The following is a 26,096-nucleotide window of genomic DNA, read 5'->3' as shown; positions in this document are numbered from 1 at the left end:
TGTGTTTTGAAAAGTTCCAGTTAAAGTGGTTCAGCTGTTTTGGAGAGACTGGATGTTGTTTACTAATAACAAAAATGAGTTTAATTGTTCTCTTCAAGTTCCATATTTTAGAGTAGGATCTTGGGCTTTAGAGAACAAAGCATTCATAGGGTCCCCATGGTGTAAGGAGATGCTTTGCATGACATGTCTATGGGAGGCCATGTATTCCCAAATCATACATCTCTTCTCTCTCCAACAAATGGAAAAGAAGGGAAAAAAAACCAATCCAAACAGTTTCATTGTGTTTGGTGTCTGCCAACAAATCCTCCACTGGGAAGGGAATATAGGTGAGGCTGAGCAGGTCTGTCTTTGATGTTTCTTCCAGTATTGCAGGGCCAGTCTCTAGGAACTGGAAGTATTGATCAGATGGCTGTGGTTAGGACCTGGCAGATACGCTCAACCCACAGTACTTGAGTTAGATTTCAGGGTCTTTTTCCAAAGTATGGAAAATCCGTATCTTAACATCTTGCTTGGAAAAACTGAATATGGACTATACAGTTTGTTTGTTTGTTTGTTTGGGCATTATTAAGAGATCTGGGGAATTAGTAGGTCTCTTTCTCTGTCTTCATTTGGATGCTTGATTCTTGGGACTGTATTTAGAGGGAGAGTCTCAAAAAATGCCTTTTCCGAGCAGTGAAGTTGTTGCCCAGAAATGTAAAGCTAGTGCAACAGAGGGCTGCTGAGCCATAGCACTTCACTCCTGGAACTGCATGAGGCATCTTGCAGGACATGGGACCTATTGCCACCTCACTGATATGGGGCTCTAGGGAGTTCTGTAAATTTTTTCAGGTCTGAGCAACCTAGACCCGTAGATCTTCTGTCTGGTAGTCACTCATCTATGAAACTACGTGAGAGTGGTATGCAGCACTCTCCTGTCTGCCCCTCTAGTTTCTGGTAACACATGGTGGGAGAAGGCAGGGAGAAATGAACCCCCCTATGCACCTGGTGAAGAGTGAAATCCTTTATACAATGAGGGGGAGAAGCAATTCATTACTGACCCTGGGAAAGATTGGCTTATGTCCTAAAGAGCAAGATTAAATCAATTTTATCTTTCTTCTCTGAGCTATGGGGATTGTTAATGGCTATAAAATGACCCAGCTGCAGTGTTTGACTTGGTAACCTTTAGTAATTGTGAATTTTTCAGGCTGGCTGTGCAGTGGGAGTGGGGAAAGCTTTTCCTTATTCTTCAGGAATGTGGGGATGCTTCATAGATATGTCAGACAGGAAAAAGGGCCTTGAGAGATTCTGCTTCATTTATCAACACTGATCTAAGCAGATGAACTGAGTGATGCTTTCTGATGAGTAGGGCAGAGGAGGAAGAAAAAGATCTCACCCAATTCACATGGAGCAGAACATTTATCCAGCAGCATAAGGGCTGTGTTTACATGCAGTACTTCTGTACCCATAGTTCTATTTTGTATTTAAAAGTGTCCAAGTTATCCATGTCTTGGTGCTGGTCTGGGAGCTTTAGGCAGCAAAACCCTTTTTACCACCCCATCAAAACATTTCTTGGCATCTCTACGTCGCCTTATACCTGTGCTCCAGTGGCTCAGACCAGTGAGCGCTTGGTTCTTGGTACTTGGGAGTACTTGGCCTCCCTGCTCAGCCTTCACATCAAAATGCCAATTAGGATGAGCTGAGCTGAGCATTTTTGTGGCACAGACCCTGAATAGAGGCCACTGAGTTTGGTTCATCATGTGCAAGTGAGCAGAGAACTCTTTCTCTCTACCAGCTCCATGTGGATCCATGAGCTGAGAGAAAAAACCTGCCTGAGTCACTTAGTCTCATCATACCTACATTTGCACAAAGTCTGCTGTAAAAGCTAAGAGGTGCACTTTGTAGTTAGCCCAGGGACACTTGGCACACTCTGACTAGAAACTCATCTCATCTCATACTGACCTATTTTGAAAGAGCAAATTCCTCTTCTCTGACTTCATTTACATGCTGGTTGTCAAGTTATAAGAGCAGCATTTGACAGTGCCGATACTGTCATTTGTACCAACAGACAATCACCAGCCTAGTAAGAGTTTGTAATTTGACTAACAGCTCCTGACATTATTCTTATTATTTATTTCTGGCAGAACAAACGCAGCAGCAAATTTTCTTCCATGGCATCAGCTCCAAATGTCTGTGGCATCCTATCAGCCAAGGCTCTTTTTGAAAAATTCAGCCATACTCCCCCACATCTTGCTAACTTTACCGTCCCCCATGGCATCTGTGTGCAGTGAACTGAGCTGTTGAGACTAAATGCGATTTGCAATCAGGCTTCTGTTAACGTGGAAATGTACCAGCTGCTCTCTAGCAGTATGGATTCTCATTCTGTCTAGCATATGGTAGCATTAAATCCAGTCTGGAGTGCCTCTTATTACCACACTGTCAGACCTTGCAGAGTGGAGAACCCTGAAAAACAAGTGTGAGAGAAATATATTTCGGGAACTGGCTCTACTCTAGTAGAGCTTGTCAGGAGCTATCAAAGGGAGACTGTACCTCAAAAACTAGCCCTGACAGCCATCTAAGCAAGTACAGAAAACTAACTTGAGCACTGATGCAAAAGCCATGTACTTCCCAAGGCAGGTATTGCACAGGGAGAATGGGACAAGAGAATCAGACAAGGGCAAGTTCATTATTAACGAGTTAAAAAGCTAGAAGCAGTCTATTCTTCTGCTACCGTATGGAAGAGCTTTTGAATTGGGAAGATAGCCTTGAGTATGAAGCTGATGGTTATGTAAAGACTTGATATAGGCAAAACAAGAAATATATCCATCCACTGAGAAAACAAACAGGCGAGCCTTTTAGCCATTAAGTATTTCATTCCAATTTTAGCTCATTGTGCAGCACATAAAAGTACACCAGGAATTTCTCCAGTGCTAGCATGTCTCCCATTGTCATGTAAGGTAGTTTAATTTTAATTTTGCTATTTGAGCATTCTGAATTATTTAGAGTGTTTTCTCACTGTTGGGTCTGATGGATGTCCTCGCCTCTTCTTCCCTGAGGCGCTCAGAGCTCTGGCCTTAGTGAAAAAGATACAAGCTGGATCTGAAGAGAATTGGATTTGAGGTAAGGCATCCACTGCTGAGGCCCAGAGGGGACACAGGCATCTAAGCTGTGAGATCGCAGTGCTGGCTTATTCATTGCTTTCTGGTCAGTCCCACCTGGAGGAACACAAGCATCTGTACTACTCCTGCACCCTCATGCTATTTGTTAGTTGCAAACCCGCTGATTTGTGTTTGGTGCCCTGAGCTTTTGATGTGTGAAGGGTCCCGGAGTTAGGGTTGTGGGCTAAGGTCAGAAGTAAAAGTTATCGAGTGAATTTGATCTTAATGCCTGCTTTTTCTTAGACGTTTATCTGACAGCTTCTTAATAGTAGAATTTACTTCAATGTAGGCCTGTATCTGGCTGTTGAGAAGAGCTGGGAACAGAAGTAGTGTCAGTACCTCAGGGGTCTAATTACAACAACCTCAGGTCCTGAAATGTAGGAGGGAAAGGTGGCAGCAGAACAAAGGCTACTTTCCATCCTGGAAGATTCAACCCTGTATGGCTGAAGCACCCCAAAGTGCTTCCTGGCAGGGTTGTTTTTATGTAAGCATAATGTGTGTGTCTGATATAACTTCTTCTTTCTTTATTACACTTCTCTATACTTCTTGGTAGAGGTGAAACGTAGGAAATTGCGCATAACCTAGCTTGGACTCTGAATCCATCATTGGTTCTTGTACCTACAATATCACTTAGAATATTTTGATGTCATGACCTGTGACACTGTGGCAGTCTTAGAAGGGGTCAGCAATAGGCAGATTTGTGAGAAAAACAGAAGCTGTTAAGCTGTTGGCTAATGAAGTTTTTTCTTAGAGAATCGTAGATAGGAGAAAGACCTGGAGCAGAGAGATGATGAGTTAGACTTTGGGCCTTCATCAGTTCCAGATGACCAGAATATTTCATGTGCTCTCACATAGAGAAAGTTATGTACTTTAAAGAACAGATATGTGCTCATCCCTGCCTCAATCCAACCTCATCTTTCTGTCTTCTTTACTACAAACAGAAATATGAGGATTGACCTAGCAGGATTTCATTTCTGAGCTCTAAGCTACTTCAGTGTTTGTTTATTGTAGCTAGTGAAAATGAGGATAATATGCATCGTGAGAACTGAGTACATGAAGAGATACCTCATCTCCCCCAGGAGGTGGCTGATCAAAATTTAATTCAGGGAAATAAAAATGCTGTTTCAGAAAGCATATTAGCACAGGTTTAAATACTGAAAAATATGAAGGAATTGAAGAATAAATGTGTGCTTATGTGATATGAGTGGGAAAGGGGCTATTTCCAAGTAACTTCCTAAGTCAGGTTCTTAAACATTTTTCTGAAAAAAAACCTTTGGACGTCATTTTTTTCCTGACTTTGAGGGGTTAACTTGTCCTCAGTAGCAGGAGGGCAAGCAGCTCTCGCTGGTCATGTTTATCCTAAATGTGACAACAGACAGTTCCTAACTGTGTAAGTCTCCCTTCTCCTCCTCCTCCACAACACATACTCGCTTAGTGTGATATCCAACTGGGCTCCATCCCAATTATTTGATTTTCTGGTAATCATCCATATTTCCATGTAAGAAGGGGAAAAAAAAAAAGCATTTGAATAACTGTGGGTTTGCAAAGTAAATAATGGAGCAGAAACTCTGCATCTGGAAAAGGAAGAAGGGAGGATTCTTTTTTGAGGTTGTTTTCTTTGTTTTCAACCTACGTCCTCAGGTTCCATCACCAAGAACTTTAAGCTGTGATGCAACCCTCACTGCTCCTGTGATTTTATGCCCCGTGACGAGGACAGACAAGGCCTGTCAGGTTCTGCACAAGGTTTTATTGGCACTGATAGCAGTGCGCACTGGGGAAACACCTACAGATCTCAGCCTTCAAATGCTTGTGGATTCAGCCTGGCAGAGTTCATCTCAGATGACTTAGATCCCTGCACTAAAGGCTAGCCCTACATTGAAAAGCAAGAAGTCTGTTTTGCAGAGTTATAGTGTCCTTATGATATCTGATTGAGACCCCCTCTGTCCCGTCACTGCTGGTCAGCTTGGTGGTTTCAGCAATTCTGATGACCAAAAGTCCTTATGCTTTGTGTTCCTTTGACGTGAGTGACCTCTGATTACCAAACACAGTTTTGTGTCCACGTCTCCAGAAGGATGTTGTCTGACAGGGATGCTGTGTGGGATGTGGTTTGTGACTTGGATTTTGGTTGTCTCAAGTAAGAGTTAACTGCCAGAGTCACCGTCATGATGGGTTATGATTTTTGCTTCTACTTAGGCCTTGCTGACCTTTTCATACCTGCTTCTCATTTGTTTTTTATCCTAAACCATAACTGCAGCTTTGACTGCTCAGATTTCTAGGGAAAGCTCTACAGAAAGAAAACTGCAGTATAAGCAACAGAAATAGATGAAAATTCTTGATTTTCTGCAAACTCTAGTAAACTGTCAAGAAACTGGTACAAATGAAGCAGTATTAAGGGCTAAGATGCACCTTAGGCATTTGGAGAGTGCTGGTGAAATAAAAAGGAGGAAGTTGAGGGGATATATTTAGAGACCCATAGATCATAGATAATGGTGTTGGCAAGGCGCTGATTACACAAAAGAGCTGTTAGTTTACTTGTAATGATGTAAAAGAAAAAATGTAGTAGTCATGACCCAAGGGCCGTAGGGAATCAATGGACAGTGCTATTAATGCAAAGTGTTTGATGTTCTTAGTTGTCCTACCCTGACACAGTGCAAAGTGATTTACAATATAATAATACCTTGGAAACTTGTTTGAGAAGGGGGTGTGATTATTCACGCTTGATGGCATTTCCCTGTGTTATTCTGGGAACAGATATCAAAGTTTTGGGGAACTTAGCAGCAAGTAAAGCTAACGATTCTCTGATGGTTCTTCAAAAGAATTTTAAGGCTGTAAAATGTGTATCTTTGACCTTCATCTCTTGGTCAGTTGAATTCTCCTTGGCCAAACTTGGGGTAAAACATACCATTTCACCAGAGATGTTTACTAGTGCATAGCACATGAAACGCTCTAATCACAGGCAATTTTTGAATGGCCAAAAATAAGAACTACTCACTTCTGTGTAAGATGGTCTGTTTACAGAATAATGAAGGGAAGGATGTCTCCATAGTAACTTGTAAAGCAGGCAAGTCTACATCTTCCACTCTGATACAGTCTTGGGTAAACAGATTGTACATCTGGTTTAAAAAAATAAAGAAAACAAATTAAACCACACTTTTGGATTAGATGACTTCCACTACTATTAAAAAGCTGCTGGGTTTAAGATCTGTCCCTCTGCTTCCCCTTATTTGTTATATTTGAAATGTTCTAAGACAGTCAATAAACTTAACAGATGTGAGTTGCCATTGCATCAACTTTTCTCTACCTAAATGGTTCTTCTGCAGGCGAGGAGGCAGGGAACTGGGGATAGTCTTCAAACACGTAAGCAGATACTCCAAAGAGAAAGCATTCACATTGCTTGTGGATAGGGCCAAAAGTCTCGGGCATATCTTGAAACAGAAAATGCGATCAAAACTAGACGTGAGACTGTCTTCTGAGGGTAAGAAGAGTTAATCTTTAATGGGTTTATGAACAAGGCTAAACAATTTTCCTTGCTGGAGATTTAAACCCAAACAAACAAAATACACACACACACTGACTTCAGCCCCCCCAAAAAAATCCAAACCCAACTCACCAAAACCTCAGAATTGTTTAAGTGGAGATGATAGTTTCTTAAGATGCTGGGGGTGGTGTGCATGACTTCTGAGTTTCTGTTCAATAATACATTCTATGAGCCATTATGATTCCTAGGGATTTCTCCTAGGAAAAATGTCTGGTTTTTTGGGGGAAGAGGATATGAAAGCTGTTTGCTGTTTTCAGTCTGATGCCAATTCTGGCAGACAGCTGTATGTGAACCTCTCTTGTTGGAAGGGCAGATACTATGTAAGAGAGGTGAGATTCAGCACATGAAAATAAAGAATTGCGGTTAAAGGAGTGACTTCAATCATCCCAGCTGCTTTCCCTGAAAGATCAAGTTTCACTGGAGGCTAGAGGACCAAACTAAGCCAGTGGTGCACTGCCTGGAGCACGGCTGTGTGAAATGGGCATCTGAATGGGAACAGATGCTGGAGTGACCCAGGTACCGACTGTGGAAGTGGGATGAAAGGTGGGGATTGGCTGATCAGGTGTTCCAGTTAATTCCTTATACTGGTGTCCATGCTGTCCTGTGTCATTGCTTCAATATGCCGTTACCAAACCCTCAAGTTTCCTTTGCAGCTCTGGAAAGATGACTTGTAGGAACTCTGAAATCCAGCTGTTTTTCAGACTTTAGAGGTAGCACTAGTGATCCAGAGGGAACAGGTTTCTGAGACTCCCCGTTTCAGCTGAACAGGTCTCATTGCCCATTGGTATTTCCTAAGCTGGCAGATGGAAATGGAAATTTCAAAACATTGGAAAATAATTCCAATTAGTATTATGTTTTTAAACTTCAGGAAAAGTTTTATTCTGGTGAAGGCTGACAGATGATGCCAGGGACGAACACTTGCGGATCGTGATGTTATCTTAGTGTGATCCCTGATGTATGTTGAGACCTGGACAGCATGCCTCTCTCCTTTCTTCTTCTTTAGATTCATGGGGTTTTTTTCCCCTTCCACTGGTGATGTCTGCATTAATTTCTGCTGCTCCCACTATCTCCTATTCTAACCGTAATCCTGCGTTAATCAATAACAAGCAGAGCTCCCTAGCCGCTGCCATCTGTTTTCTCGATATGAGCCGTTTTGAAAACATCTCCATTTGTGGCAAAACGCTTCCAGGGTGTGGTGTGTGTGAAACCGGCTGGGGACTAGAGCGCCAGCGGGGCAGGGATGGGGGAATGCACACCCTGGGGAGGAGGGATGCTCTCGGGGAGCACGTCCTGCTATCCTTGCCCCGTCCCTGGAGGTGGGGACAGGTTTGTCCCCAGGGTACAAGGGTGCCCCCCGGAGATGCTCCCAGGCCCGACGGGGCGCTGTAGACGACCATCTGCTGCCATCTCCTGTCCGAGCAGGATATGGCACGCGAGGAGGGACCACGGAGACCCAGCGCTGCCTGGTGCCTCGCACGAAGCCAAGGGAGCCAAGGTGAGCAAACGCAAGCCACCTCCAGCCTTCAGGCAGGAAACTGTCATCTCTTTGAGGCTTTATTTACAGGGGTGCCTCTGTGTGCAAGGGCAGCGAGGATGTCGGTTGTCTTGGGTGGTATTGCTGGATGCTGACCTGTCTCACTGAGTTTTTCCCTCTTTCCACCATGATGTGATCTCATTTCCTTTTCCAATTCGATCTCCCTAGGTATCTTGGCCACTTCGATGCCCCAGCCAAAGAGTGACCAGCACCAACATCCTGGAGTCACCCATCCATCGGCAACTGCACAAGGAGGCAAGGTGGCTTCTTCTCTCCTTCCTTGCCCTCGCTGTGGTTCACGGCTGCTCCATTGGCCTTCCCAGTTGGCTCTGGGCTGCTCGGCTGGGGCTTGAACGCCTGAGGAGGGTGTGCCACGCTTGCTGCGCCAGAGCCGTTTGCTGGCAGACAGGCTCTGGCTGGGGCAGCTGTCCTGCTGCTGGCCAGCCCGCAGTGACTTGCTAGTACTGGTGGCTAGTAGTTGCTTTTTAATTTGGATTCCTGTGCCTCCTTTCTATTTTTAGGGGAGAGCAAGGGCTACTCTTTGTCCCTGCTTGCTTTTGCTTCTTTGGCTTGTTCTCTAATAGCTATTGCAGCTTCCCTGCAGCCTGCGGTGACTACAAATTTGAGCTGAATTAATCCCAGACAGAGGCTCAGTCCGAGGCAAACTTTCCTTCCAAAATGTTCAGTCTGAAAAGACATGAAAGAAAGACGGGCTTGCCACCTACCCTCCCCGCGCCTGTCTCAGCCCCAGCAAAGGTTTGTTCTCTTCCTTCAAGGAGGACTGAGAGGCCCTTAGTGCTATGCTGGGCACTGACCAGGCAGGCATTGAAGGGCGACTCTGTCTGCCAGACCTCAGTGAGCAGACAAACAGCAAGCAGCACAGACTGGCACTGACAGGTTTTGCTTGCTGCCCTGGAAGCGGCCCTTGGTTGCAGTAGAGGTGTTGCTGCTCCTTCCCCAGCTGGCCCAGGCTGCTGGCCCTGCTCAAACCCTCAGCTTGCCCTCGTGCAACCCTGTGCTGGCCGTGTCTCATACTGTTCGGTTATCCCTCTCCATGTCTCCTAGAAGAATCAAGATTTCAGCTTTGGTTTCTCGCTGTTTCCTTTCCCAAAGACTCTTATTTCAGTGTCCTGCCCCTTTGTGCTGAGGTCTGGTTTTGTGCTGCTTGGCTAAGGTCAGCATCTGCTGACACAGTCCCTACCCAAGGGGACTTCCTGATACTGGATAATGCAGTTGAAGGCCCCAGACCCTCTCTGAGAAGGGCTGAGTGTTAGATCCCAAAGCAGCCACTCCAAAACCAAACATAAAGAAACTAACTGCCTTCCTCTTCAAGTCTGAGTCTACATATGCAGGTATTTCCCGTAAAGAAAGTGGTAGAGCTACACTGTGATGGGGACCACAGCAGGAGCTGCCTCCTCCAAGGAGCATCATGGTCGGTGTCCCTGGCAAGAGCTTTCCTCTGCCTTTGGATGCTGCTGCTTCTTTGACTTGTGACCAACAGAGAGGTCCTTCCAGCCCTACTCCTGCGACAGGTAAAAATACTCTGAGCTGTTTTTCTGTGGGATTTGTTTTTCTTATTTTGCTGTGGAGCTCCCTGTGCTGCCACACTTCAAAAGAGGCTGAAGAGCTAAAGCAATAAGCACAGAAAGCCCCTGCACCCCCAGACACAGTGCTGTGCAATGCAACAAGCTTTTTCTTTGGAATTCAAAGATAATTGCTAGTCCCATCAAGAGCCAGTCATTTTAGTAGTGTAAAAATCACTATGGTTTTATTTCAAGCTTGAGAAACCACTTGGTCAGACTGGGCAAATTTTACCAAGCCAGCATGTGGGCTGTGGGCACAGCTGGAGTTAAACAGAAAGAGGCCAGTTCCACAAATACTAGATTTTCTCTTGCTTGGTTAAAAACAGGGAAACAAAGTAAACAAGAGAAGGAAAGGTTGGGGAAGTGGGGAGAAGGGAAGGAGAGAAAACTCCCTCCTTTCTGACAAGCTGTTTTCACCCCCTCATTTCAAAGAAAGGTTTTCTGCTATACGGACTTTCAAAAGTTTATTTGCTCTGCCCACTTTTGTTATTTACTGCTCTGAGAGTCTGTGCTGTCTTTGGCATGCTGAGTCTTTCAGGGACTAGACAGAGTGCAAGATTGTTTACTTATTTCTACTAGCACTTATTTAGCAGTGAAGTTGGTTTTCTGATCCAGGTTTTGCCAGGAATTCTCACATTTATAAACTGTAGCAAGAGCATGGTGGTAATGGGGACCTTGAGGTAGAATTTCTTTCTCCTCTTCTAGGCAATAATAACTTTTCTAATATGCTTTGCTGTGTCTAGCGTATTTGAATCATGGAAGAGGAGAAAATTCTTTTATTCCTAAGTTTTTTGCAGTGGAGTTCTTTTACTCCTGAGACTTTGCAGAGGAGAGGATGGAGAAGGAATAGAAGGCAGATGCTTAGCTAAAGGTCATGCAGAGCCTCTATGGGAAAACCGAAGGCAGACAGGACATTTCTGGGTTCCTTGTCCCTTCTCTGTGAATATCTACCATGCTCACATGTTCCTTCCACCAGCTTTTCTTTTCTGATCTGGCCCAAGCAAAGGTAGACCGTATACTGTCTCAGGGCTGGTTCCAGTGGTGCAGCACAGTTGATGGTCCTGGAGGTCCTGTGGAGTCAAAGGATGACCCTGATCTTTGCCATCGGCTCTGGGCGAGCCAGATTGGAAACTTACATTACTGACAACCTGACTACTGTTCTTCTTGATGATCATTACCCCTAAGTCTCATGCTCCTTTTACCACCTTTCTGTAGGTCTGTAAACACCTCTCAAAGGTAACGAGGTGAATGCATCTTTTCCTTCATCCTCTGAAATTCATTGCTGGGGAAGGCCCACCTTTGCTGCTGGAGCCTATTGTACCCCTGTAGGCTAAACAGCATTCTCTGGATCAGCTTCAGGCTGATACATTGACACAACACTAACAAGTCTGCTTTAGGCTGCGAGAGACCCCGGGTACCCTGAAGAGGTCTGGGTTTGAAAGCTGCGTACTCCTGCTTTATAGCACGGTCTGCTTAACTACTTTTGGGAGTTTCAGCAGCACTTTGATATGTCATTTTTGTTAATCCTGGATCCTACTCTTCCTTCAGAAAGAACTGTACACCATTGTTTCTCTGTTTTTTTTCCAGGATAGAGAAAATGAATACCACTTAATTTTATTAAAACCAGAAAGGATGCTGTTGGCCATTCTGCTCAACGTCCTGAACAGTACTGCCCGTAGGGTTTGCTGCTTGCTCTCTACATTGGGTCAGCAATATGACTCTGACCCAGGACTTTTAAAGGCAGTAATCCACGTGCTGCTGATGCTTACTGAGCAATATTATCTTGCAATTTTTCTGATAAACAAAAAAATCTTTCTACGTATTTCTCTCATATCATTTAAGGATCCTAATCCCAGATCTTTCTTAACTGTCTTTCAAGGAGACAATGACTGCTGGCTATGTGCTGGAAAGTGTCCTTTATTTTTTATATTAACTAATGGGGGTGAAATTGCTCTTGGCTCCTGGTGTTTTTACGCGTTCCCCTTTAGGGGCTGGATTCCTTCCCAGCAAGTGGCAGCAGCCACCAGCAAAGGTGAGTTTGACATTGCTGCAAACTCTCTCTGCAGCAACCTGTGCAACTGTGCCAGCACTGACTCCCTTTGTTCAGACTATTTATTGAAGGTGAACTCCTTGAGCAGACAGAGCACAGCACGTTTTCCTGAGTACAAGCAGGAACCCCAGACATGTGCTGGAGGAAAAGACCTCAGGGTAAAGCCATGTCAGGCACTGCATAGGCTCTAGGCTGCTACTTCCAGCTACTCTTGGCTACTTGGTTCCAGGAAAGGGGCAACTTCTCTTTTTCTAAAAGAGCCTTTTGGCTTCAGTACTTGGGAGAATGGTTGTTGTTGTTTATGGTTCAGAAAGAAGGGAGTGAGAACTGGGATACTTGGCTCTCTGTTCCTTGCTTTTTCTATCTATAAAGCGTAGATGACAATATTTTACCTTCTTCAGAGGGACATTTGCGAGTTAATGGACAGAAAGTGCTCAGAAACTCCCCGTTTTGGTAGTTGGGACACATTGGCAATCCGCCCAATAGCTTTTAGATGTGTCTTACTGAAGCAACAGTAGGTGATAAATGGTATAAACATGTTGTCTGCAATGTGCTGGCTGCTTCTTAGGTGTTGTGTGGTTTGTGTATCTGCAGGGAGTGCTGCTATTTTTACTATATATTGGGAGCCTTCTCCTCCCTTTGTTCCGGATTGCACAAAAGTCATCTATGATTTTGCTGACAGAACTGCCTTTTTAGCCGAGTGAGAGTGTTCCTGTGTTGCAGCACTGCTATCAGCTCAGATGATGTTTGGCTAACAGGTTCTTGAAGGCCAGCATGCTTCTGCAAGCACTAGACTGGGACAGTGTCTGCTACTTCCAGTCTCTTGCATGAATTACAAATGTTGACACTTTTTATGGCATTGCAATTACACTCTCTGCTAGCTCTGGATGTTCAGAACTAACCCTCTGTCATGACAATAAAGCATTTCTCTGGATGTTTATGCTGTGAGACTGGGAGCAGAATGCAACCCTGAAGGCTTTCAGCAGTGTTAACTTACCCTTGTTGCTAGTATATGAGAAACCTGCCACACTGTCTCTTCTTTGATGTCTTCCCTGGATTTGTACTGCTGCAAGGCTTCTCTGATCTCTGCTGCTAAATGACACAACCTAGAAGAGTAATGTAGAAGTGAGCTTACCAGAAAAGAGTCTGTGTTTTAAAAGAAGAGTGATCTTTGGTAAAGGAATCACTTAGATCTTTGATGCTGCAAAAGGTCAGGCAACTGGAGCGTACAGGAGAAATACAATTGTTCAAATAGTGGGAACACTGAGTGAAAAAATGTTAGTGTGAATCTCAGTTTAATTGGAAAATATTCAAAGGACTTTATTTTGCTTAATTCTGAGGTTAGAAGTTCCCTGGAGTCCTATGAAAGAACACAAACAGTGGCAGCTCCGTTGAAATAAGCAGAAGTAAGCTACAAAGCAAAGAAGTTGTTAGAGGGGAGGTGACCTCCTCATGGACAGATGGATGGGGCAGCAGGAAAGCGAAGAATAGAATGCTATGCAACTGCTGTTGCTTCAAAAGAAGTCTGTGGTGTGGCACAAAGTGATAGATATGAAGACACTGCTCCAAAGATAGATTCATCCTCTGTTCATCCCAACATCCAACATCAAAGACAATGTCACCTAGCTCCAAGCACTCCCTGTGATGCACGCACAGCCTGTGGGAAGCACCAGACGCACCAAATGTGTTGTGACTCCTCTGGTCTACTAGAAATATTAACAGCAGCATCAGTGGTAAACCTTGCATTGCTCTGCAACAAAAGCTCAGGTTCTTGGATTAGCTCTGTACACTCATCAAGGCCACCCCTTTGTTTTGTTATCTTTTGTTTTCCTTCTCTGCTTAAACATAAAATGTTTCAGGACAGGGAGTGCCTGAGCTTACATTTATGCAGTACGCAGCAGAACAGGAACCTGCACGTGGTATGGGGGCCTCTTGGTGGTGCTGATTGAAGTGCTTAGGGACATGGTTTAGGGAGTGTTAGGAATGGTTGGACTTGATGATCCAATGGGTCCTTTCCAATCTTGTGATTCTGTGATTCTGTGATTGTAACCTGCATGGGGGGGGAGACTGGGGGTCTTGCTGAGCGAGTCTGGAGCCCACAGAGCCAGTTCAGCTTAGGCACTCACACAGAGGGAGCCTTTTGGGCTCTGTGAAGTGAGGGGAAACAACCGGGTTGTCTGTCCTTCTTCTTGTGCCTTCTGCTAGGACAATTCCAGCTGAGAAACTCTGTACCGTCTGTAGAAGGGCAGTATGAGGAGATGAAGACATCTCATCAAACTGACTAAGAGAAAGTTTGAAAGAAGCAGTTTCTCAACACTCGTGGTCTGTCCATTAGTTCTGCTGATGGAAAAATCACTTCTATTGATCGAAGAATTCTCCCTTACTTCTATCAATTTGAGTCACAGTATAAGAAAAGTGGGTTTCAGACCTCTTGATTTCCCTTTTGGACCACTGTATTAAAGACTGAGGCAGGCTGTTCTAATTTGATCAACTCCATAAGTCACACCACCAAAATCTGCATGGCTACCCTTCCACTTGAAGCTAGGACCTCTGTTTTACTTCTAGGACTGTACCCAGTCTTGATCAACAGATATTCAGAGAAACAGCCCATCCCTTCATTTGTGTTGGACCTTCTCACCCAACCCTGAGTTAATGATGCAAGTTTTGTTTTCCTTTTCAATTTGGCTGGCTGACTCAGGCTCCTAGCTCTCACCTTTTGATCTGCATTTTATCTGTGGCTTTAAGTGTACTGTTGTAACAAATAGTTTTCCTTACTGAGGGAACCAGATAGTACCTGTAGGCTGTCATGAAGTTGCCTGTTGACTTTCTCTTTTTGCTTCTGTGATGCCTTGGAGGCTCTGGAAATATTATCAGCATTGTGTAACGGTCATAATGCACTGAGGAACTTTAATCTCATATTGAATGCAATCATCATCACTTTTTCCTGTCTCAACATCGCTCAACTCTTTCAGTTTAGGTTCAAAGCAGATTGAAGACTGCATAAAATATAGAAGAGAAAATTCTAGAAGGAACAAAACCCTAACAGATTATCTATAATTATAGACTGGGTATCATATTTATCATCTTAGACTGGTTAAGATTTGATGTTAATATAGAATAGTATCAATCCTTTAGGAAGTTATTATTCTTAACTGATTCCCTAACAAAAATAAATTGTCATTTACAGTTGAGAAAAGTGTATTTGGAAACATTTTTTTTGTATTTCAGCTCTGCGATGTGCAGGCTCTGAACTTCTAGTTTTGTGAGAGCCATTTCTTGTGGTAATCCTGAAGTACATGGCAGCTTGGGAAGTCTAGGGGAGACAGAGGGAAGGTGTTCCTACTCTCTGATGGAAGCATAGCCCAAAGAGAATAAAAATCAATGTAAACTGCAGTTTTGGCTAGAGTTTGAAGTGATGCCCTTTGATAATATGTGTTGAGAACATCCATTAAATAAATGCCCATGACCAGTTTTACAAAAGAGAGGGAGACAGGAGCAAAAGCCACATATGTTTTGTGTGCCTTGGAATTGAATTGCCTCCAATGATGCCTCCTAGGATGTTTAGGCTGTTTACCATCTAGAAGTTATCATGGCCTTATCCTTGTGTTCTTCTTACATTAGTGACTAGCAACGAGACCAGCTCTACCAGTGCAGCTGTGATAAACTGCTATTTGCCTGAAATCTGTGCGAGTTCAAATAACGTTCATCACTGCTCATGCCACTTCTTGTTCCTTGCTAAATGCAGGTTAAGGTTTACTATTCCTTGGTTTACCTGCTTGTGCACAAAAGGATAAATTACAATAAGACTTAAAACGGTGGAGGAGAGGAAGCGAGTGATTAAACTAATACTTTCATTTTCCTGGTTGCTTTCTCTTGTATAAATTAAATCTGGATGGTTTAGATTTGGGTCTGGTGTTATTAGAGTTGCCAAAAGTGGCATGCACATTTGGATCATGCTCTGGACAAGCTTCCAAAGGTTCAGGCATGCATAAAAGTCTTAGAAATTCCTATTTCTGTTGCCTGAGTCTTTTACAGAACTCTTCAATAACCTTAGCCGGAGCAGCGTTTCTGAACTTGTGAATAGCACCAACCTCCAGTGGTGTGGGGTGAGACTCTGCTAATATTTGTAGAAGAGTAGGAGTTCTTTAGAGGCATAAGAGTCTTAGCTAATATTTACAGAACACTTTGAGGTCTTGGGATAGATGCTGCAACCAAAGGGTGAAGTGGCATTCACATGTTCTGTCATGTCTGTGTTGTTTACAAATAGAATAGAATGATGTTTTGAAGGTCAGAGACCTTGAGAACAATAGTGGGTTTGAAGCACTCATTTATTTTTACCAAGTTCAGATGCCTGGCATACACTAGCATGTCATTTATACAAAAGATCTGATCAAACATTTTGGTTGTTTAAAGGGGTTGTTTTGCTTGATTTTAGGCTGTTGAAACATCAGATGGTAAAAACAAGCAAGAATTCCAGATGGGGCAACTGGAACAGAAACATGACAAAGATGGTAAGGGGAAAGCTTCAAATTCTCACTTGGTTAGGAGTACCGTGCCCTCACCTGTAACTTCCAAACCCAGCCTCTGTGCAAGCCCCTGTGCAAAGCAGTATCGTACGAGGAAGTTCTTCAGTACCAGGGTAGGCAGAGCCAGTAACAGTTTATTTTCACTGTTCACTAGTCCATCCATGCTAGGAAATGTTTGGGAGTTGGATTCTCATCTGGAATACTCAGCTTTTACACAACCAAGAAAATCATAAACGCTCTGCTTTAATGACTCTAAAATCTGAATTGGAGTTTCATAACTGAAATAAACAGGGCAAAGAAGTGCCTGGTAGTTTGATCTCATTCACTGGCATTCATGCTGTGATTTGCACCAGCAGATGAATTCTGTCTCCCTAACTTCTAGTGACGATAGAGACTAAATGTATATTTGAGTAATAGTGGAAGACAAGGGACATAATAAATGCTGTAAAATCCCTGGTCATTGATAGAGAAGCAAAAGCTAGTGAAAAGGGATCTATCTAATCAGACAGCTCATTTAATAATAATAATAAAAAAATCTCAGTTCCTCTAGTCTACAGCCAGCTTTCTTGAAGACAAAGGGAGCCATAATTTGTACTGGCAAAGCTAATCCTGACTTGAAATCAGAGTAAACACTTGGCAGAGATTGCAGCTTTTGTTTGTTTACACTTGAAGCTGTACTAGTCACTGAGGGCTGGAGTTGCAGCAAATTCCTAACGTATGTTGCTGTCTAATTTGTTATATTGCTGGTGGTTTATTCCCTAATGCTCAGGAAGCAGAGTTCAGGGGAGGAGAGAGATTGCCTTGCAGTGACTGACTGCAACACCTTCTTTGATGGTGGTAAATGTAATATTGGAATGTACAAGAATGGTATTAGAGTGTGCTTGATTGATCACTGCTATTTATTGCGTCAATCATTTATTGTAAGGGCTCAGTTCTAAGCACTTTAAACTCCTGCTACCTTTACTGAGACTGAAGTTGCTTGGCACCTTGCAAATCTGCCCTTAGGTTCTGTACCAATTGAAGGGATGGGCAGAGAGATTTTCTGGAAGGGAAAAGTAGCATTGAAAGCCTCTAATCTGTGATGTGTTGTGAACGTGTTCTTTAGTTCTGTCTTGGACACTGCTGTTCCAAAATGTCACCTCAGGAGAGCCATACTCATCAGCACAGATATTTATAAGCCGCCATCAGTGGCTGCACATGAGCTATTGTACCCAAAAGACAAAGGGAGGGGGGAATGAAAATCATTATCCCTGAATTTGACAGTTAAGAACATGTGATGTATGGAGGAATGGAGCTAAACCCATGGGATCATTACAGTCTAATTAATGGCTCTTTGTTGCTGTGCCATAACCTGCACTTGTGAGCAGCACACTCTCACAGACAAGTTTCCTGTGCTTAGGTCTGGATCTTGCGAATTCAGGCTTGCTTACATACTCCCAAAAACTAATCTGGAGGTTTCAACCACGTAATACTCTGTCTGTATGAGTCAAATAACATGAATGCATGAAATCAAGCATATAAGCACGCTAATAACTGAGGCTTCATTTTATGGTTAATATAGTAAAAAAAACCCCGAGTCTAATGGTTATATGAGAGAGTCATTATTTACTTCCTTTGAATCCAGTGCTGGGAGGCAAATCAGAGGTTCTTTGGGGGCTGAAGGTATAGACAATAACTTGAAGAACTGAATCCTACTTGCTAGTAGAAAAAACATCTGGCTTTGTTAATTATGATCTTTTCTGTCTAATCCTTTTGCTTTGCATTTCTCCGTGGAAAGCAGCTTTATCTCCTCTAAGCAAAGGTGATCGATAGAGTCAAATCAGAGCTGTGCAGGGAGGAATGTTAGGGAGCCTGAAACCATTTACAATGCTCCTGGATCTGCATTTTAATATAGACATGAAAAGCCACTTATGTTGAAGCTTGTGAGCTTTCTAGGCAGAGGAACGTGAGATCTGAGGGCTTCATGCAACCTCGTACCTTTTCATATCTCAGGAGAGATTACCGGTAGCTCCACATTTTTTCCCCTCCAGCTCTGTCTTTTGTGTTAGCTGTTGACACTAATTCTTTATACAGAATCAGCCTGATTTGTTTTGCCTTTTTTTTTTTTTTCCCCCTTTGTTTAGCATTGCTTTAAATTTGCTGTAGTTTCAGGAAAGCTGCTGAAATAATGCATACAATAAGGAAGCCACTTAAAGTCCATAAACAACAGATGCTTGTAGTAACCCACAAAGCTCTCTGTGATTCTGCTTCAGGTTCTGTTCTAACAGCTCAAAATCTTTGAGATCACGTTGATAGTGTTTTGTTTCTGGTGACTGAGATACTGCTTGGTCAGAGCTAGAAGGTCTTCTCTTTTGATGAATCCTATGACAAACTGTCAGTGAGGGTGGCTGCCTTGTTGCCATCTGCATGAGATGTGTTGGCCTGGGACACAAATTTTTCTAATTATTATTATTATGTTTTGGTTTGTTTGTGTTTTTTTGTTTGTTTGGGGTATTTTTAGAAGGAAAGAGGATAGGTGGTGGGCTAGCTGAGTAATTTTGACTTGACTACTATGGGATACAGTATGTAAAGCAACTGATGTTAATAGCTTTCTATGAAGACATCTCCTACACACTTGATATTGATCTGATGATCTGGGAATGAAGCAGAAGTAGTCATATTTTAGCTGTGGTCTTCTATTGTCAGGCTTATTTTACTATTCTTTTGCAGTATTGCCTTATTTTAGCCAGTAGTGTGCACCAAGGGCACAGAGAAGACGTCCCAGGCTTCTGGATTTGTGACTGAGAGATCATGAAAGTACACATGGGGTCTGGTTGTGGTAATGACGTGGATGATGGGTTGTTGGAAAAAAGTCATGGGAGGGCCAGGAGAGGTGCAGCACAGTGGTGCATGCAAGGTGTGTGGACACCTTGCAAGGACAAATGCTCAAGCAGATGGGTTTATGCTGGCCTTGGTGTTAGTGTTGCTTCACATAGAGCTTGTATTTGGCCTAGTTCCTCTAGAGGTAGGTGGATGTTTAGAACGCAGACCTATTTCCAATAATATTCTTTCTGAAGTGAATGCTAGATAGGTCAATTATCTCAGCCCTCTTAGAATAGGAACTATTAATTACATGAATTATAGGTACAGAACAAAAATCATCAAAGTAGGTGGTGCAATGGGAAACAGAGATGCACAGTGTAGATTAACACTGATGATGTCTATTCACTGTGAAATTATTTGAAGATGGATGATATGTAATGTTTTTAGTAGATTATATTAGCAAGAGTGTTATCTAGAGGGCATTTGATGGGGATTCAGGATATCTGGCTCTGTTCCTTGGTATTTCATTGGCCAGCTGAGCAAGTTAATTCCTCTTCTGTGCCTTAGTTATTCTACTATTATAATGCAGATAATCACCCGTAAAACTGAGATAATTCCACTGTCCTTTTTGAATAGTACTCAGATACCTACTGATTACAAGTTCTTGATGCGTTTTTTTAAGTTATTTCTATTCTCTTTGTTTAGACAAGATAATAATAATAACAGACTTGTCAATGTCAGGGAATCTGTGATTTACTCAGAGCTGGCAATGGGAGATGGGAATTGAATCATTATTGATTTCACTTTAAAGGTCTCTGCTAGCAATTTCTTTAAAGGAAACAATAAAGGTTGATGCCAAAGCTTTTCTTTTTGTTGGAACTTGGTGCTTCTCTGCAGTACCTATTTCTAGTTAAGAAAATCCTGGCAGTTGGCAAATGACAACTCTTCATTCTAATAGGTGGCACGTTGCTCTTGTCTGGGAGTGTAAATATTCTGTATTTCAGAGCCTTTGCAGGTGGCACCCTAGATTTAGCAGAGGCAAGAATAGCATCTATTGCTGTTCCTGACAACTCTGAGGTCTCCCAAAGCCATTTGAAAAGTGCAGAAGCAGATACTGGTAGGACCAAGTTTAGGTGCTTTGGAAAGCCATTTTGTGCTAAATAGCTGTATATCGACCTGAGACATCATCTGTGAAACTTCATCCACCGAGACGAGGCCTTTTTTTGAAGTCTAAAACACTGCTTCCCCTTTGGATACTTTCTGAAAAACTTGTCATATTTCTGTTTGCTGTCCTGAAGAGGAGCAGAAAATAAGTCCCTGCCTGATCTTGAGCTAGTGAAGGTTAATGTGGCTGGTAGGAAGGTGGCCGTTTATACAAGTAAGAGAATGGATAACTGCTGGAGGAGCCAGCATCACAGTTAGAGAACTGACATTGGTATACTTTCTCATTCTCACACTACTGTTATTCGGTGTGCGTGCAAAGACTGTTGAAAGGAGGAGATACCTTAGGTTAGAATGATAGTATTGTGGTAGAGAATGTTTCCCACTTTTTTCCAAGGATGAATCTGAAGTCAGGACCAACCCATTTCACAGCTAATAGCTGCTCAGGCCAAGTCCATAACCTAAAATCACTTTCTGCTTTTGCAGGAAGTGATACTTTGCACAAGAAACATCACTTGATGTTAGTAGAGCAGGTGAAGGCAGAAAAGAGTAGAGGACATTGAGTAAATGGCTTTCCCACTTGTAGAGACTGGTCTTACTAAAACAGTATTAAGATCTTCCAACTCAGCAGATAACCATTACTACATGTCTGGAGAACTTTCTTCCCAGATGTAACTGAAATACCTTCTTGTTGCTAAATCCCAGCTCAAAGGTGCCAGTTCTGCCTTTTCTGTGGTCTTGCTGCAAGAAGCCAAAACTGATGCTGCATTTCCTAGTGCTAGGAGATGTTTGTATTCACCCTGAGCTGCAGCCAATCCTTTCTCTAAAGAATTTATCATTGGAACAGATCAGAAAAAGTGGGGATGAAGAAGCTCCTTTTCTGAAGCCAGTATTAAGCTGGTGTGGGCACAGAGGAGTCTGCCCTCAAAAACATTGCTATTATCCATTTGTTGTGCACAGCATAGGGAATATACATGAATTCCTGCTACAATCAGTTTGATCATTTGCCAACAAGAAGATATGCTGTCAATAGGCTTCTTCCACCTCCTTTGGGACTACAGTGTCCTCAATGCAGGCATCTCTTTTAATGTATGTTTCCAAGGATCTATACCATCATACTGGATAGCCTCTGGGATACAGGGAGTTTCTGGCAGAAGATGTGAATCCAGATCTATGGAGTCCCCAAAACACAAAGACTGACTTTCTGTTCTCTTGATTGACTTTTTATCTCTGGCATTGGCTTTCTCCTTCTGCATTCACTTCTTGCCCTTCTCATGGGGAGGGGGGATGTTAACTTTTGTAAGGATGCAATCAGTCACGTAGCAACTCCACACTGTTATACTGACATTTGGTCTGACAAGTGGCAGCCATGGGGCTACCATCCATCCCTGGAGCCTCTAGCATCCTGGTAAGTACGAAGAAATTATCTTGTAATGGCTGGGTGCATACTACCTTGGCAGTGTAATTGCACAGCGTGTGCTGCAGGTTGCTTAGCCTAATGGTAGGCAAAGCACCAGCTGGAAACAACAGTATGGGGGCGCTTATGTTTGTGGGTAGGGAATAGTGCTGTGATCCTCTGATGCTGTCAGACCCATTTGCGTTCTTCCTGGACCATGGGAGGTAATACTTCCCTTTAGCAACGATACTCAAGTTAGTGCTTGTCTGTCCTGGCAATTCTGTGTATTTGTTTTGTATTTTAAATAGCTCATCTAGCAAAGGAGGGTAGCATAGTGCAGATGTAATGTGACCTGCTCTTCCTTATGTGAAGGGTAGTTAAGTTGCTGAGGGAGTCAGGCTGGCTCAAGTGACAATTTTTCCTTCTCTGGGACAGCCTACTGCTGTCCTCCAAGTCCTGCACTTTGCTGCACATTGTGAAGATGTTGCATATTGTGAAGATATGTCAGAGTGGCTTTCAAACCAGTTTAGCTGAAGTGGTGATTTTTGTAATGTTTGAAAATGCTTGGTGGGCATTCCTTACAGAGAGCAGTTGTCTTTTGTTAAATATCGGTGCCTTAATTTCTGCCTGTAGATGGGAGTTTTTAAATCTACCAGGCTACCAAGTGGCTATCAGGTACAGGGAGTGCCCATGCAGCTTTCACCAAGACACTCTGAGACCAAGGAACTCTCAAGATTTCTTTGCTGACAAATACTGGGGAATCAGACTACCCAAAAATACCTGCTTGTAGAACACAAGTCTGCTCATAAATGAGTTTCTTTTGAGCCTTCAACATTTTTCCTCCTTCCCCAGACATCAAAAATTGAAGTATTAATTTCTTCCTCAGAGCATGAACCCTGTGATCAGCAAGCTGAATGTCTGAGGGCAGCTTCACTAAAAGACAACACCCAAATAATCTGCTCACAATAAAATCAAACTAGTTTGACACTGCAACTTCTAAGTGGCTTTGGAAAATAACTTCTAGAACTACAACTAATTATTTATGATTTTCTGGGAAAGTTCAACTGAGTGGGTCCCAAGTGCTTCTCGGATCTTGCAGAGAGCATAGCATTCAGGTGCTGTAATCCCCTTTTTGAGAATCATCGCTATTCAGGAGCAAAATTTCTAGCAAAAGTCCACTGAAATAGTTTTAAAGAAAAGTATACTTTACATTTATAAATATTAAGGTTGCTAGTTAAGACTCCTAAGTCACATAGACGCTTTATAGCAAATCCATTTAGTTGTTGGCTTGTAACTCTTTACAACACAAGCGAGCTTAGTTAATGAGTGCAGCTCTGTGTTATTAGTTACCCTAAATCAGCTGGAAAAGCTGCTGGCTTCTATTTCTGAAATGGAACTGAATATGCTCAATCTCCACATGATGGGAAAGAAGAATCGTTCTGTCAATTCACTTCCTGCCAGCTGATGCCAGGGTCAGAGAAGTAGGTCACACCTTTCTGCTTTTGAGATGGAGCAATACTCATTTTAGACCAATTTGTTCTAAGCAAGGAGCTCATCTGCTGGGTTGAACCAGGGCATTGTTGCTTTCTCTAGTGCATTGTTCCGCTCTCCCTCTAATTAGCTCCAAATGTTTCTTATGCCTGTAACACAGTGGTAGTGATGAATAATGGGCTTTTTTCTCTTAACCCTTTGACCCCTAATTCGACTGTGCACTCCCACCTAGATGCTTTCACTTTCTTACATCCACCAGCACTGTCAGTGTGACAGCTGCTTCTATCAGACTTGCTGCCTCATAACCTCCTCCCTCCTGTTCTGCAAATTGAGCAGGAGCATGGTCTTGGCTCCAGCATGGAGTCAGGGAGTTTGCTTTGTGTGTGTGTTTCTGTGTGTGCATAAAGGTGCACCCTATATGCCATTGGTCCTGGGAAGGGGAAGAACCATTGTCACTCCAGGCCTTCTGCTTTGGAGAAGACTTGCCCAGCAAAGTAGTGTGACTTGTTGATTTGTAGATCTGCACTAGTTACAGCCCAGAGGAAAAAAAGACATCTTAAGAGATGCCGTTTAATTGCTGATCACTTTGGCTAAACTAGATTCACCCTTAGATGTATTTTCTTTGTCAGGGTAAGCTGCAGACAATAGAGAGATCCCACGTGAGCAGACTTGTGAGAGTCCAAGCCTGAAGAAAGCAGGAGCGACAGCTATAGGGGTTTTACATAGGACTCCAAAGTCAACAGGAGGAAGAAGAGGGGTAGGCTTGCTGCAGACGAGTCTTGAAGAGAATAGTTGCAGGAGGTTGGACTGTGGCGCGTCTTGCCCTACAAAACAGTACAATGACCAAACATGTTCTTATCACCTTCCTTTTCTCAGCAAACCCTCTTGCTTTAATTTAGTGGGTCTTTTTTCCAGCCAGAAAACTCAGCCATCAGCCCAGCATATTGTGTTCCCCCTCCAGGCTTTTGGAGGTCTGGCAGTATGGTTTGGGCCAGCATTCCCACTTCAGCACATGCAGCCATTGTCCCATGCCCAGCGCAGTGTGCCATGTCTGTTGTGTCTGTGCTGTTTCCCAGAGAATTCCCTTGGCTTGCTGACAGCACCTTTCAACCTCGACAAAACACTTGGAAACGTCTGCAAATCCTTTCTCCGCAGAGGAGTACGAGCACCGAGTGCTGTGTGCTTCTGCTGCTCTCTGCCTGCTCTCTACCTGACTTATTCCTCCACCACTCCATGCTGCTTCTGCAGAGAAATGCCACTGAGTTATTGCAAAGGCCAACATGCTGTCGTCACATGCTGTCTGTTTTATAACTGTCCAGTCTTGTACGGCACTGACATTTGGTTAGGTTGGAAACAGTTTGCAGCTGGAATAGCACTGCTCTGTGTCTCTGGAGGGAAAGATGGAGCTTTTGTTTTTGTTGGTGTTGTTTGTCCTGCAGTACACAAGGGCTGGGCTGAGGCTGGGGGTGTTTTAGTGGGATGATGCTTTTGGATCCTTGAGTCACAGGTCTGTGTCTGTCTGTGCAACATGTAACTCCCAAGAAGCTGTATCCACTATAAATTCCTTTTCCTTCACTAAAGATCTCCCTGAAGCCCAGCACTGGGAAGGTAAAGGGCAGGCGGTGTAGACATTACTTTCTGTGCTACATGACCTCTGTGTGACTAACATCTCTGGAGGCTCAAAACATTGAAACTGGCCCACACCTCTTCTCCATCACTCTCGCATATCAGTTCCAAGTCTCTTCCCAGCTGGTACCACAGCCCAGGAAACAATATCCCAGCTGGGGATCTGAATGACCCAGCTGTTGGCCCTGGACGGTTTGGTGTAAAGAACAGTTTCTTTAGGTTTGTGCTTTTTTTTCTTTGAAGAAACAAGTAATGCCTTGGCAACAGAAGGTGCCCCAGTAGCCAATAGCTACCTTTGCTCCTTGTGTGGTAAAGTCCTTGGAGCTGCTGTCACTGCTGCATCTACACAGCCTGTGAAATGAGTTTGCAAAGGTGGGAGTCAGACCCTACAGCTGAAAGACAATTCTCTGTGACAAGAACCTTGATATTTGTAGACTATAATTACAGGAAGAGACTGTGCTGCTAATCTAGTCTCACCTTCTGCTTCATTCAGACAAGACCTGCACCCGTACTGTCTGCATCAAGGCTAATAATTCACTGTTAAGCTACAGCACATGTTTTAGGAAGACAGCAAATCTTGTTTAAAGAGCTCTAAGGATGGAGAATAAAACTCTCCCCTACATGATTTGTTCAAGTGATTAACTACTGGCATTATTGCAATTTTTAATTTTGAAATGCTCGTATTATTTCCAGGTCAATGTTATCCAGCTTTTATTTTGAGCTTCTGGATCTAGTCAAGGTTTTGTTTGTTAGGTTCTTGGAGCCTTTTAGCATTTCTCACAGTCCCCCACTGTGAAATGTTAATAGATTTACATCAAATCACCTCCAAACCTTCTCTTCGGTAAGTCAGTGGATGAGGCTGCTGCTCCCATGTTCCCATTCTCGCTCTCTGCAACATCTGGAATGAACGATGCGTTTGGTCTGCCATCTGTTCAGAGCGGCATCTGACCACCTATTTGATGATGCTTAAATACATGCCGTTGAGGTACTTCTTTTACTTGTGGCTGTTTTCTAGACCACAGCCATCTGTGAAGATTTTTCCACCTCCTAAGGCAGAGGAGGAGGAGCCGGAGCGAGCGGCGCTACCTGCTGCCCGCGGGCGAGCCGGAACCCGCGGCTCCTGCCCCGCTAAACGCAACTTGACGAGGCTTTGTCGCAGTAGGCTTCTTGCCTCGAGTTTTTTGTCGCTTGTTGCTATTGCCCTCTAGTGGCAGTGGGGTAACCCGTGGCTTGGCTTCCCAAGTTTGGGGTTTTG

The 26,096-nt window shown here is 43.4% G+C and overlaps 1 protein-coding gene across 1 annotated transcript in view; it reads left to right on the top strand.

Moving 5' to 3' along the window:
- The window catches only part of TP63 (tumor protein p63), a 253,148-nt gene that overhangs the window by 10,978 nt on the left and 216,074 nt on the right, over window positions 1-26,096 (top strand). The window contains exon 2 of the mRNA XM_009565617.2: window positions 8,375-9,738. The gene's annotated coding sequence lies outside the window, so the exon portion shown is untranslated. The remainder of the gene's footprint in view (window positions 1-8,374; window positions 9,739-26,096) is intronic.

This window comes from Cuculus canorus, chromosome 9 (genome assembly GCF_017976375.1).
Source record: "Cuculus canorus isolate bCucCan1 chromosome 9, bCucCan1.pri, whole genome shotgun sequence".
Taxonomy (NCBI): Eukaryota; Metazoa; Chordata; class Aves; order Cuculiformes; family Cuculidae; genus Cuculus; species Cuculus canorus.
The sequence above is the reverse complement of the archived record's forward strand: the minus strand, read 5'-3'. Positions and strand labels throughout refer to the sequence as shown.